A 14,429-nucleotide genomic window follows, 5' to 3' on the forward strand; every position below is an offset into this window, starting at 1 on the left:
TTATGCATTCATGCCAAACCTTTTCATATATTGATTGTGTAGGTGGTGATGAAACTTATGCATGGAGAGAGATATATTAGTAGACATTACTGAGGATTTTCATTAATATAATGCAGTGCATATTGTAAAATCATGAGCAACATGAAATACAATAAAAAAAAAAGAGTATCAGGGGTGGAACAGTGCATCACTAACAAAATTTGGGTTGGGGGATTGAGATACCATTCTTGTATCCTGGGCCCCCAGCTCTGTTTTCAAAAGACCAGTGCAGGAGGCCATTTCTAAGCATGCACGGTCTGGCATAAATACGAGGATTTGAATATTATGCATACTTGCCTACTTTTTAAATCTGTACTCCAGGAGATTGGAGTACAGATCATGTGACAGAGGGTAGGAGGGGGCTTGATAACGATTAAGCCCTGCCCCCCACTATTCAATTTTGTGAATTTTGGCATTTTACAGGGTCCGGGAGGTTTGCCTACTCTTCCGGGAGTTTGGGAGGACTCCCTGAAATTCGGGAGCCTCCCGGAAATTCCGGGACAGTAGGCGAGTATGATAATATTATGTAATATAAAAATGTTATTATTTTGCTATAAATGCTTGCATTCTGTACACAGAGCATACCTATCTTTAGAAATATAAGGAGGCTGCTCCTGTTGTCAGGTCTCATAATGAAAACACAGGTAGTGGGTGTTTTAAGTTATAAAATCTGACACTTGTCTTATCCGAATGCAAGCGTAGTTAGATAGATACTGTGTGTGCTGAGCAAGAGTTTTTATCTAACTCTGATGTATTTCTGTTCTCTATTGTAATATTACAACAACAAAAACAAACTCCAATATTTGTTTTTCTGCAGTCAATATTTTAATCTTTTTTTATTTTTTATTTTGTGACAGTGCTCCCATAAAGCATTTTTTTTCTTTTATTAAATGTGATATAATTAAATACACTTCTTGATATTATAATGCCTAAATAATAAAAAAAAAAAGAATACTGGCTGCAGAAACAATAAAACATATTATTTCAACACCATGCACTGTTTATTTGATGTTTACAAATGGGAAATCGAGGGATTGAATGCAATGTTTGTAGTGCAATTATAGGATATGCAAATTTATTTTAAGGGTTTGATAATGGGGTAACATATCTGCTGTACAGCATGTAGCTTGCACAGGAGGGAACATTCACTGTAATGATCACTATGCATCTTCTGTCCTAGATCATTTACTAGAAAACATAATAAGATGCAGTTAATATAAGAATTGTAATTGTGCACATTTGTAACAGTTAGGGCTCCTATGTGTCATGGTTTTCCCAGGACATTCACTTCTTTTTCCACTAAAAATCTTTAACTCATAATGGATATTTTCAAATTATTCAGACTCCTGATGCTTTCATATAAACAGGACAGCTAGGAAGAACTTGTTTTCATTATTTGGCAAAGAAAATAATGTGTAAAGTTGATTTTATTGTGCCTGAGTATTCTTCAGACTACATGGCCTGGTTGGTTATTTAAAGATTATGGGAGTAAAGTGCCACTGCACACAATGCTCACTGTTGTGTGTCACCTTATTACTGGTAATGCTGGACATAATGTTGGTTACATTGTTATTACTGCTGTGGATATTACTGTGCTATTGCTTGATGCATTAATGATACTACTGCTGGACTATTTGGGATTACTGTAACTATTACCTATATTACTGGGCATTACTGCTGTGTATATGAAATTACTAGTACATCTGACCATAGTGCCATACATCACTATTGAGCACAATACTGCTAGGCATATTATCGTACATTATTTCAATTCCATTATATCTAGTGCAGCACGGTGGCTAAGTGGTTAGCACTTCTGCCTTACAGCACTGGGGCCATGAGTTCAATTCCCGACCATGGCCTTATCTGTGAGGAGTTTGTATGTTCTCCCTGTGTTTGCATGGGTTTCTTCCGGGTGCTCCGGTTCCCTCCCATACTCCAAAAACATACTAGTAGGTTAATTGGTTGCTAACAAATTGACCCTAGTCTGTGTGTGTGTCTGTGTGTCTATGTGCGTGTATGTATGTTAGGGAATTTAGACTGTGAACTCCAAGGGGGCAGGGACTGATGTGAGTGAATTCTCTGTACAGCGCTGCGGAATTAGTGGCGCTATATAAATAAATGTTGATGATGATGATCTAGAATGTGTCACGGGCACTAGGAGTCTTTACCCAGGGATCACCAGGTGATAGGCTTACCAGAGCAGTATAGGTGGTAATATGGTACTCTGGAAGCAGGGTGATCACGGAACAGGAAATAGCAGATGATGAGATGCTCAGGAAAGTCTATGACTAGCAGCACTGGCAATATGGAGGTAGTAATACACGAGGAACTGTATGGACAAAGGACACGTGAAGGTAGTCAGTGGTCTGCGGTAGCAAGTTGTACCACTGCTATAGTGAGGAGGAATGTCCAACAGAAACGAGGAGGTGATGAGAGTCAGCGGTCTGCGGATAGCAAGTTGTACCGCTGTCTGAGTGAAGGAATGGAATCCAAGTGGAGGTATCCGGGGAGTCAGTGGTCTGCGTTAGCAAGTTGTACCACTGCTATGTGAGAGGATACTGGAACAGGTGAAACTGGAAACAGGGGTCAGTGGTCTGCCACTAGCAAGTTGTACCACTGAATATATATGTGAGGAGGTGCACGGGGAGAGACTGCAACACAATATATACACGGGCACCTTGACTTTGATCCACAGTAATATGCACAATATAAATGTATAAATGACTGAACAACACTGCCAATATAGAAAGTCTCTTGAAGTAATCCAGCATGAGATAACACAGTCAATGATGGCAATAGACTCAGCGGATAGTACACTCCAGAGGAGAACCAACACAGTCCAGCAAGGTATGCAATACACAGCACAGTCAATGGGAAGTATGCATACCGTGGTTCAGGAGAAGGCAGTCAGACAGAAGTGCAGAGATACCTGAACGGCAGGAGGCCGGCAGGATGCAAAGTCCCTGGATGGGTGAAGCGGTGGTCTAGCAGGTGCAGCGCACAGGTAGGTAGACCAGCAGGGAACCCAGGAAGGCGTGGAGAGCGGATCAGCAGTAGATGGATGCGTAGCGCTGAGAAGTAACAGCAGCGGGTCTCTGCGGGAACACGGAGGTAGCCAATAGCAACCAGCAGGTGCAGTAACGATGGGACACCAGAGCAGAGTTGAACTGGAACAGTTGATCACGGAGAGTAGCGGGTAGCAATAGTGGCAGCAGACTCCAGGAAACACGGGAGAGTTGACAAGGGCTGAAGACTGAAGCGCACAGAGGCGGCGGATAGGAATCAGCTAAACAGTCACGATGAAACACAGACGGGTTGCAGGTTGAAGACTGTAGTGCACGGAGGCAGCGGATAGGAATCAGCTAGCAGTCACGATGATGAAACACAGACGAGTTGCAGGTTGAAGCCTGTAGTGCACGGAGGCAGCGGATAGGAATCAGCTGGCAGTCACAATCATGAACAGGTGAGTGGATGTGAATGAAAGACTGTAGTGCACGGAGGCAGCGGATAGGCATCAGCTTACAGTCCCAATGATACAAGGTAAAGTTGAAGTGGTTAGAAGACTGTAGTGCACGGAGGCAGCGGATAGGAATCAGCTCACAGTCACGATGATACAGTAGATGGTAGAAGTGGTATGGGAACCACAGTAGTAGAAGTGGTTTGGAAACCACAGAGGTAGAAGTGGCTTGGAAACCACAGGAATCAGCTGGGCTGAATAAACGAGGAAACACAGGAACACCTTCAGAGACTCATGGGGAATGAGACTCCAAGATCAGGCAATGTGGTGATGACCACAGGTGCTTAATATAGGGAGGTTGCCTGATCTGCCAATTAAGTTTAAAGGAACATACACTGGAGGTATAGAAAGGGCTGCGCATGCGCAGTCCCTCAGGATGGAGGACGGCCACGGTTCCTAAATGTCCGGGAAGAAGCACTCACAGTCCGGTGAGTGACAGTACCCCCCCTTTTAAAGGTGGGCACAGAACGCCTGGAACCGGGCTTGTCCGGATTTTTGGAATAAAACTTCTTCAGAAGGGCAGGAGCATTAAGATCTTCAGCTTTGATCCATGAACGCTCTTCAGGACCAAAGCCCTTCCAATGAACGAGGAAACGGAGGGCTCCTCGCGAAATTTTTGCATCCAATACCTCAGTAATCTCGAAATCCTCCTCCTGATGAACTTGAACTGGCTGCGGTGCTGAGGGAGGAGTCGAGAAACGGTTGATGATGAGAGGTTTGAGCAAGGACGCATGGAAGGCATTGGAAATCCGAAGATTCTTAGGAAGAAGAAGTTTAACACATACTGGATTGATAACTTGAATGATCCTATATGGACCAATAAAACGAGGGGCGAATTTCATAGATGGAACCTTCAAACGAATATTTTTGGTAGATAACCAGACACGATCTCCAATTTTTAGTGGTGGAATAGCCCGCCTCTTCTTATCTGCGAAAGACTTATATTTATTAGATGTCTTCTTTAAACAGGTTTTGACCTGAGACCAGATATTTTTGAAGGTTTGACAAGCAGTCTCCACAGCAGGAACTTGGGTGGGCGGGAGGGCAGGAAATTCCGGAAAAGACGGATGGTGACCGTAGACCACAAAGAATGGAGTTTTGGATGATGACTCATGGTACATGTTGTTATGGGCGAATTCAGCCCAAGGGAGCAATTCTACCCAGTTGTCTTGGTTGGCTGAAGAGAACATCCTAATAAAAGTCTCAAGATCTTGATTGACTCGTTCCGTTTGTCCGTTAGATTGCGGATGGTAAGACGATGAGAGTGCTAATCGTATGCCCAAGGTTTTACAAAGGGCCCGCCAGAATCTGGAAACGAATTGTACTCCTCTATCCGACACAATCTCAGACGGACATCCATGGATGCGGAAGATTTCTTTAATGAAATGTTCAGCCAGAGTAGACGAGGAAGGTAAACCGGACAGAGGGACGAAATGGGCCATCTTCGAAAATCTGTCTACCACTACCCAAATAGTATTGTGATTCTTACTTGGTGGCAAATCAGTAACGAAATCCATACTAATATGGGTCCAAGGCTTGGACGGAATGGGTAGTGGTCGCAGCAACCCTGCTGGAGTTCTGCGGGAGGATTTGAACTGAGAACATAAATCACAGGAAGCAATAAACTCTTTGACGTCTCTCCTCATTGAAGGCCACCAGTAACTACGAGAGAGAATCTCAAAGGTCTTGTGTTCACCGGCGTGTCCAGAAAAACGAGAGGCATGGAACCACGAAAGGATTTTCCTCCTCAGAGTAGGAGGCACAAGGGTCTTCCCAAATGGTAGCATTTTGGTGGATGAAGCAGCCAGAGAAATACATTTGGGGTCTAGAATAGCATGGTTGGGAACCTCTTCTACATCAGAGGACGTCACAAAAGCTCGAGATAGAGCGTCAGCTTTCTTGTTCTTAGCGGCTGGTTTGAAGGTTATAATTAATTCAAAACGGGAAAAGAAAAGAGACCATCTTGCTTGACGAGGGTTCAAGCATTGAGCAGATTGCAAATATGACAAGTTCTTATGATCCGTGAAGATCGTCACCGGATGGCGAGCTCCTTCCAACAAGTATCTCCATTCCTCTAATGCAGCTTTGATGGCCAGCAACTCCTTGTCCCCGATGGTATAATTTTTCTCTGCGGGCAGAAGACCCCGAGAGTAGAAGGCACAAGGATGTAATTTTTGTTGCTCCGAGCGTTGGGAGAGAATAGCTCCTAAGCCCACATTAGAGGCATCTACTTCAAGGAAGAAGGGGAGTGTCACATCAGGCTGTCGCAGAATGGGAGCAGACGAGAAGGCCTCTTTGAGGATTTGAAAGGCTTGGAGAGCCTCAGATGACCATTGCTTAGTATTAGCCCCTTTCCGAGTTAGGGCCACAATGGGAGATGCAATGGATGAAAAGTCTTGAATGAAGCGTCTATAGTAATTGGCAAAACCTAAGAAACGCTGGATGGCACGAAGAGTAGTTGGCTGAGGCCAATGTAGTACAGCATTTACTTTGTCTGGATCCATCTTCAGGCCAACTCCGGAAACTATATACCCCAAGAATGGAATCTGGGGTAACTCGAATGAACATTTTTCCAATTTACAGAACAACGAGTTTTTCCGTAGTCTGGAGAGGACCTCTGCCACATGTTGGTGATGAGAAGGCAGGTCCTGTGAGAAGATCAATATGTCGTCTAGGTAGACAACGACACATACATATAATAAGTCCCGAAAGATCTCATTGATGAAACCTTGGAAAACAGCGGGGGCATTACACAGCCCAAAGGGCATTACTAAATATTCGTAATGCCCATCTCTGGTGTTAAACGCGGTCTTCCATTCGTCACCGGAACGGATTCTAATTAAATTGTAAGCACCACGAAGATCCAACTTAGTAAATATCCGAGCTCCCTTGATTCGATCAAATAGCTCAGTGATCAGCGGAATGGGATACCGATTCTTGATAGTAATGGCGTTGAGTCCACGAAAATCTATACAAGGGCGTAATGATCCATCCTTCTTTTTGACGAAGAAGAACCCAGCTCCAGCGGGAGAGGTGGAAGGTCGAATGAACCCACGCTGGAGATTCTCCTGTATGTACTCAGATGTGGCTTGAGTTTCAGGTAACGAGAGAGGATAGACCCGACCCCTGGGAGGAGTCTTGCCAGGTAGAAGGTCGATCGGACAATCCCAAGAACGATGAGGAGGAAGACGTTCAGACTGAGCTTTATCAAACACATCGGCAAATGAAGCATACTGAGGAGGGAGTCCCGGGGAGGAAGATGAGATGGAAGATCGCTGTACTTTAAGAGGAATAACTTGAGAGAGACAACGATGGTGACATTCAGACCCCCAAGACGTAACTTGAGGGGTGCGCCAGTCAATCTGGGGAGAGTGACACTCAAGCCATGGAAGGCCTAAGACAATCGGACTTGTCGTAACTGGAAGAATTAAAAACGAAATTTCTTCATGGTGTAGTACACCAATCTGAAGGGTTACTGGAGACGTACTCTGGGTGATGAGACCATTGATGAGGCGTGATCCATCTATAGCCGTCACAGTAATGGGTGTTTTTAAAGTGATCACTGGTAGGGACCATTGATTCACTAGTGATTTAGAAATGAAATTTCCTGCTGCTCCGGAATCAATCAATGCCTGTGACTCAAAGGATTTGGTAGCAAAGGAAATCGTAACATCAAAAGCGCAGACTTTAGATTTCATAGACAATGGAGAGGACTCCAGGGACCCTAACTTCACCTCTCCAGAACTAGTTAGGGCCTGGCATTTCCCGATCTCTTAGGGCAAGAGCTGAGCATATGCGTGGAATCAGCACAATAGATACAGAGTCTATTCTTTACTCTTCGTTTCCTTTCCTCTGAAGATAATTTGGAACGTCCTATCTCCATGGGAATCACAGAGGATGGAGCTGGACGAAATTGAGGGTTTAAACGAAGAGGTGCTTTGACAGCTGTTGTTTTCTCAGACTCTCTTTCACGAAATCTCATATCTACACGATGGCAAAGAGAGATCAAATCTTCTAGTGACGAAGGAAGCTCTTGGGTAGTCAGTGCATCTTTAATTTTATCAGAGAGCCCCTGCCAGAAGGCGGCAACTAATGCTTCAGTGTTCCACTGAAGTTCAGAGGCTAAGATCCTAAATTGAATGACATACTGTCCTACTGTATGGGAGCCTTGTCGCAAACGAAGAATGCTGGAAGCAGCGGAGGTCACACGACCTGGTTCATCGAACGCACTTCGGAACGTGGAAATGAATTTGGCACTATCTTGTAGAATTGGATCGTTTCTTTCCCACAGGGGGGAGGCCCAAGCCAGGGCTTGTCCCGAAAACAATGAGATAAGATAGGCCACTCTGGAACGATGGGTAGAAAAATTTTGAGGTTGGAGTTCAAAATGGACTGAACATTGGTTAAGGAAACCTCTACAAGTTTTAGGGTCCCCGTCATATTTTGACGGAGTAGGCAGGTGAAGCGTAGGAGCTGTAGACACCTGGGATGGCACTGGGGAAACGGAGGAAAGCACAGGAGCTTCAATATTAGCTGTAACAGTCTGTCCAGATGTTCCTTGGGAGGTTAATGATTGGTAACATTGAAGTAACAGCTGTTGGCGAGCATCCTGTTGCTCCACACGGCTGACCAGATGCTGCAGCATCTCTTTAGCGGTAGGTTCCGTATCTGGGTCTGTCATGGCCTGATCTTACTGTCACGGGCACTAGGAGTCTTTACCCAGGGATCACCAGGTGATAGGCTTACCAGAGCAGTATAGGTGGTAATATGGTACTCTGGTAGCAGGGTGATCACGGAACAGGAAATAGCAGATGATGAGATGCTCAGGAAAGTCTATGACTAGCAGCACTGGCAATATGGAGGTAGTAATACACGAGGAACTGTATGGACAAAGGACACGTGAAGGTAGTCAGTGGTCTGCGGTAGCAAGTTGTACCACTGCTATAGTGAGGAGGAATGTCCAACAGAAACGAGGAGGTGATGAGAGTCAGCGGTCTGCGGATAGCAAGTTGTACCGCTGTCTGAGTGAAGGAATGGAATCCAAGTGGAGGTATCCGGGGAGTCAGTGGTCTGCGTTAGCAAGTTGTACCACTGCTATGTGAGAGGATACTGGAGCAGGTGAAACTGGAAACAGGGGTCAGTGGTCTGCCACTAGCAAGTTGTACCACTGAATATATATGTGAGGAGGTGCACGGGGAGAGACTGCAACACAATATATACACGGGCACCTTGACTTTGATCCACAGTAATATGCACAATATAAATGTATAAATGACTGAACAACACTGCCAATATAGAAAGTCTCTTGAAGTAATCCAGCATGAGATAACACAGTCAATGATGGCAATAGACTCAGCGGATAGTACACTCCAGAGGAGAACCAACACAGTCCAGCAAGGTATGCAATACACAGCACAGTCAATGGGAAGTATGCATACCATGGTTCAGGAGAAGGCAGTCAGACAGAAGTGCAGAGATACCTGAACGGCAGGAGGCCGGCAGGATGCAAAGTCCCTGGATGGGTGAAGCGGTGGTCTAGCAGGTGCAGCGCACAGGTAGGTAGACCAGCAGGGAACCCAGGAAGGCGTGGAGAGCGGATCAGCAGTAGATGGATGCGTAGCGCTGAGAAGTAACAGCAGCGGGTCTCTGCGGGAACACGGAGGTAGCCAATAGCAACCAGCAGGTGCAGTAACGATGGGACACCAGAGCAGAGTTGAACTGGAACAGTTGATCACGGAGAGTAGCGGGTAGCAATAGTGGCAGCAGACTCCAGGAAACACGGGAGAGTTGACAAGGGCTGAAGACTGAAGCGCACAGAGGCGGCGGATAGGAATCAGCTAAACAGTCACGATGAAACACAGACGGGTTGCAGGTTGAAGACTGTAGTGCACGGAGGCAGCGGATAGGAATCAGCTAGCAGTCACGATGATGAAACACAGACGAGTTGCAGGTTGAAGCCTGTAGTGCACGGAGGCAGCGGATAGGAATCAGCTGGCAGTCACAATCATGAACAGGTGAGTGGATGTGAATGAAAGACTGTAGTGCACGGAGGCAGCGGATAGGCATCAGCTAACAGTCCCAATGATACAAGGTAAAGTTGAAGTGGTTAGAAGACTGTAGTGCACGGAGGCAGCGGATAGGAATCAGCTCACAGTCACGATGATACAGTAGATGGTAGAAGTGGTATGGGAACCACAGTAGTAGAAGTGGTTTGGAAACCACAGAGGTAGAAGTGGCTTGGAAACCACAGGAATCAGCTGGGCTGAATAAACGAGGAAACACAGGAACACCTTCAGAGACTCATGGGGAATGAGACTCCAAGATCAGGCAATGTGGTGATGACCACAGGTGCTTAATATAGGGAGGTTGCCTGATCTGCCAATTAAGTTTAAAGGAACATACACTGGAGGTATAGAAAGGGCTGCGCATGCGCAGTCCCTCAGGATGGAGGACGGCCACGGTTCCTAAATGTCCGGGAAGAAGCACTCACAGTCCGGTGAGTGACAGAATGTTATTAGACATAACTCATAACCGGGTAGGAGAGCAGGCAAGTATCCCGCATACTGGAATTTATTTGCCATAACGACACAATGATGTTTTGACCCGTCCCCTCCCACCTTCCAACTACGCTCCCTGCCCGGGATTTCCCGGGATTAACTATGAAAAGGTTGGCAAGTATGGCATAACTGCTTCCAATGTCTATATTATCGGTAATTATTACTTTGGACATCTTACAGAACATTCGTGATCATTCAGTGCCAAGATGCTGCTAGAGATGACCCATGTTTGGGCCTTTCCTTGATGCATTCTTGTTTTAGTCCTGGTCCTCATCCTAGTTTTAGTACATGCCTGTGGTTTGTACCTCCTCTTAATCTCATATGCTGTCTCTTCATTATTTCAGCTCCTGTCTCCCTCACAGTGCTTCTTGTGTATCCTCTCATCCTGTCCCATCATTTACCCTGTATCAGACCTGCTTACTTATTTATTGCTAATTTTCTGTTGTCTTGTTCATGATCCTGGTCATGTCACTCCCAGCTTGTCCTGCTATAGTTTCAAGGTTCCTCATGCTTTCCATGTCCTGAAGGCATCTGAGTACCTGAGTTCAGTTCAGAGGGGAAAGAGGTCTGCTATAGGGACAAGAGCTTGACTACCTGTTTTGGTTGTGGCCATGTGATGTATGATTGTCTGCTCCTTACTCCTGAACCTGGCCTGTCTGACTATTTTCTTGTGTGCTATATTAGTCCATGCTAAATTTATGAGTCATAGTCACTGTTCAAATAATCTCCCAACCTACCCGTCCTGTCCATTTAACTGAGATCTGGTTCTCCATCAGTTTATTGATCAGCTATCAGTCGCTGATCATTATAAGCTGGGAGCAGGATTAATCTTTATTTACATAAAAACACATCTCACTTGGTTGGTAATGCCAATGTGACAAGGTCTGAGCCTCCTCATGGTCACTCACAACTCACTCCTTACTACCGATCACACCCTCTGAGTTTTTTGAGATGCAGAACGTCACAGTGACAGATTCGTTTTTGTTTTGCATCTATTTGCTGCTCCCATCTTCTCACTATCGGTGTGATGTCATCATCACATTCCAATACTGCCAGTGAGGAGTCACACAGATAACAATGTAACCAAGAGAACAGTGTGATAAAGGGCACAATGGGATGAAGGGGGTACAATGTGATGAAGGGGAACAGTGTGATGAAGGGGAACAGTGTCGTGAAGGGGCACAATGTGATGAAGAGGCACAATGTAACAAATGGGCACAATATGATGAAGGGAGAACAGTGTGATGAAGGGGCACAATGAGACAAATGGGGAACAGTGTGATGAAGGGGCACAATGTGACGAAGGCGGAACAGTGTGATGAATAGGCACAATGTGATGAATGGGCACAATGTGATAAATGGGGAACAGTGTAATGAAGGGGCACAATGTGACGAAGGCGGAACAGTGTGATGAATAGGCACAATGTGATGAATGGGCACAATGTGATAAATGGGGAACAGTGTAATGAAGGGGCACAATGTGACGAAGGCGGAACAGTGTGATGAATAGGCACAATGTGATGAATGGGCACAATGTGATAAATGGGGAACAGTGTAATGAAGGGGCACAGTGTGATAAAAAATCACAATGTAATAAATTGGCACAATGGGATGAAGGAGGAATAGTGTGATGAACTTAGTTGGGAAAAATTCTCAAACAGAGAGCTACTAGACCTGGGGCCAGCCCTGGTCATTATAACAGCAACTGTTATAAATAGGAGAACATTCTTGGAATGAGCAATGCTTGCTTGGGATATTAAGGCTGATATGTGCAATATGTTAGTGATTCCTTTACATAGAAATGTTTCCATTTAATATATATGGCCGATTGTCATTGTATATTGAGCTTGTTTTTTTTACATACAAATAAAATATTCTTCAGCTGCAGTATTTGATCAAACTGAGCCAGTTGTAAGCAAATTGTAAATTCTTGCCTTGGTTATAAACAACAAGATGTCTATATCCATTTCTAGATGGCAGAAATAATTTATAAAATCACATGAAATTCTTTGTTGGTTCTAATAATAAAACAGTATAATGTTAGAACTTTGGAAAACAATGGTTTGGATGTAATAGCTTATTGTGAATGGTTTGTTAAGTGAATTATGTTGCTGATCTACTGCTCAATTTGTTATTGTGCTCGGAAAAAGGATATTTTCTGGCAACTAATTTAAAACAAATGTGAAGAAATACACACATATTAACTGAAAAGTGGTGTTCTCTATTTTGTATGTCCAGAACCTACATAAATCACTGCACCATACAGCAAATATAAATCTAATTCATTAAAAAAACTGCAAACAACACAATTACATTGATTTTCTTTTCCGTAGGCCTGTGCTATTTATAGCGTATTTGAGTATAGCGGAAGAGCACTATAGGCTTGAGATGTGTAAAAAAAATCAGATTGTAACAATACACTGTTTAAGAATTGGATTTGATGCACAACCGCAGAACACCTTGATCTTACACTGGTGATCCTCAAAGGCGGCACTTCCACCAAAGGCCTATACTTGAAATAGGACCTTTTTGGCTGAGAAGTGCATTTGTACACAGATGCACTTCTCGATCCCAATACACAATGAACAGTGTAAAAAATGGCCATCCTCAATTCTCACCCAACCCCAGTGCTAGGCAGCCTTGGCTGACTTCCACTTTAACAGGAAGACCATGAGCATGAGGTCCCAATGCAGGCTGGTCAGCACAAGGTACTTCTATGGGAAGGAGGCACAAAGTGAAAGCTCAGCACCTCCAATTGGCTACTAGCCACAAACTGCAACATGTTGGGTCTCTTCTGGATCCCTCCTGGGCTGTGGGGGCTGGTAAAATTAACACGACTAAGAGTGACATTTTTGCCACACAGTGGCCTGAGTATAATGGGCAGGGGAAGATGTTTTTAAATTGTATTTAATAGTGGTGAACGAGAACTTTTTATTTTATTCAATTGAACTTTTTCTGAAAATTGTATATATGTCTAATTTGTTTTACCTGTTTGGTATAATGTTTAGGGGTCTTAGGATTGCCTAACCATTATACTATATCCACTGGAGTGTCCCCACCAATGTTCCCTCTAAGCTGAGCAATCTGGAAATGATAGAGTTAAACCTGTATCTTACTAGGAAACATCCTGCAGATTGTGAATGCAAACCTTTCGGGTGGAGCCCTCATTAGAGTGACCTTTTAACTCTTTCCTTTCCAGATTGCTCAGTTTAGAGGGAACACTGGTTCCCCAACATGTCATAGAGACACCAGCTGCACACTGACAAACCTGAAGAGACCACGATTGTGATCTCCCTATTATAGTGGTAACAAGCCCAGGGATTTTATTTCAAGGGCATGTTTTTTTCTTTTTTTTTGTACACAGTACATTGTACTTGGAAACGGTTTTAATAACGGTGGACGGTGCGCCTGCAGAGGTTGTTTCTTCGCGAAACAGGTCCCTTTATAAGTTGTCAGGTTATTATGCTCTCCTTTCATTTTTTAAACATGAGTAACATTTTTCTGTTGTTCACAACTTTTAAGATGAAATTAGTCTGAATGACGGCAATGTAAATATTTTCAAGTAGGAGTAGTATAGATTTGTTGGTGAGGTGGTAGTGTAGTGTAGTATGTTTATCAGTGTAACATGAAAGGGTTACAGCATAGTTGCCAACCTTTGAAGATTGATCTCCAGGAGTCTGGTGTGGAGGTGGGTGTGAGGGGGCATTTTGGCCCCGCTTCCTGTGACGTAATGACGCAAACGCGCCATTTTACCACAGGGGGGGCGGGCCAAAATGATGTGATTCCCGGAGAATCGCGTCATGGAGGCTTGAAATCTGCCCATTTCACTAGGAAGTGGACAGATGCGGGAGAATTGTCAGCTCTCCCGGGAGACCTACCCCGGAGTTCGGGAGTCTTCCGGACATTCCGGGAGAGTTGGCAAGTATGGGTTATAGTGTAGTGTGTAAGAGTAAGATATTGAGTTTAGTACATATAAAAGATAAATGTACAAAAACAAACAAACAAAATTAGATAAAGAAAAAGACAAAACAAACATTACATAACATGTGTCAGCCATTTAACAGAGCACTAAGATCACCAAGATGAGATCAATGCGGGTATAGATATTGGTGTAAAATACATAAATAGTACAGAATGATATAGAGAGAATGGAGCAAGTTCAGATTTGACAGAACAGGTACATACAAACATAATTGAATGCAGAAATATTTTGCAAATACCAGTATAAGAAATATCACTTAAAGTTGCAAAGTTTATCAGAGCCAGATTAATGGAATTAGTTTAATTTAGCCCGGACCAAGCGGGGCTCTCTC

This window comes from Mixophyes fleayi, chromosome 3, assembly GCF_038048845.1.
Source record: "Mixophyes fleayi isolate aMixFle1 chromosome 3, aMixFle1.hap1, whole genome shotgun sequence".
In the NCBI taxonomy this organism is placed as follows: domain Eukaryota; kingdom Metazoa; phylum Chordata; class Amphibia; order Anura; family Limnodynastidae; genus Mixophyes; species Mixophyes fleayi.